The following is a 707-nucleotide window of genomic DNA, read 5'->3' on the forward strand; positions in this document are numbered from 1 at the left end:
TAACGGTTGGAGGGGTGTGTTTAAGGATATTCTGCCCAAGCCTTCAAACTGACGTCATGAGAGAAGGAATGCCATTCCAGAGCAGAAGCAAATGTTCAGATTTTGATTACCAAGACAAAAAAATTTTTTCAGCGGATTAACTTGCACGGATTAATTGTTGACATCAAGACTAGCAATGTGCGCTAGTAAAGTAAATAAAGTCAATTTTGATTTCATGCAGACTTTAATGTTAATAAAACACCATATACAAAGAGAAAAATCACTCACTACTCTTGACTAAAAAACTTTAATACAGTTGCTTTAATAGGAATCAATGTATATAGTGTTTTATTTTTATATTTGTTCATTAAATTTTTGAATGGTCCTGCTAAATACACCTATTGTAGCCTACCTGAAAATAAAACACTGTTTATTTTATTTGTATATTATGTGTATTTGTAATGTGTATCTTTGTTCTCATTTTTTAATAACAAAGATAAAATAATAACAGAGATTTTTATCTTCACCCACTTTGGCCTAAATATCCACCACTTTTTGATATTGTTGTTACCTTACAACTAGAAATCAGTGGTTAAGTTGTATTTACAACACTGTTCCAGAACAGTTCAACCCAAATATTCAGATGTGTGCAGCGCATTTTGCGGAGGATGAGGACTGTTTCCTGTTAGAGTAGCCTACAATGCCGGTGTCTGTTTCTATAAAGTGGG

At 33.0% G+C, this 707-nt stretch overlaps 1 protein-coding gene across 4 annotated transcripts in view; it reads right to left on the reverse strand.

Moving 5' to 3' along the window:
* Positions 1-707, reverse strand: part of LOC107723604 (protein shisa-9-like) — a 79088-nt gene that overhangs the window by 10997 nt on the left and 67384 nt on the right. The gene's annotated exons all lie outside the window — the stretch shown is intronic.

The sequence above is a fragment of the Sinocyclocheilus rhinocerous genome, unplaced genomic scaffold (assembly GCF_001515625.1).
Source record: "Sinocyclocheilus rhinocerous isolate Xijiao unplaced genomic scaffold, SAMN03320098_v1.1 scaffold154, whole genome shotgun sequence".
Lineage (NCBI taxonomy): Eukaryota > Metazoa > Chordata > Actinopteri > Cypriniformes > Cyprinidae > Sinocyclocheilus > Sinocyclocheilus rhinocerous.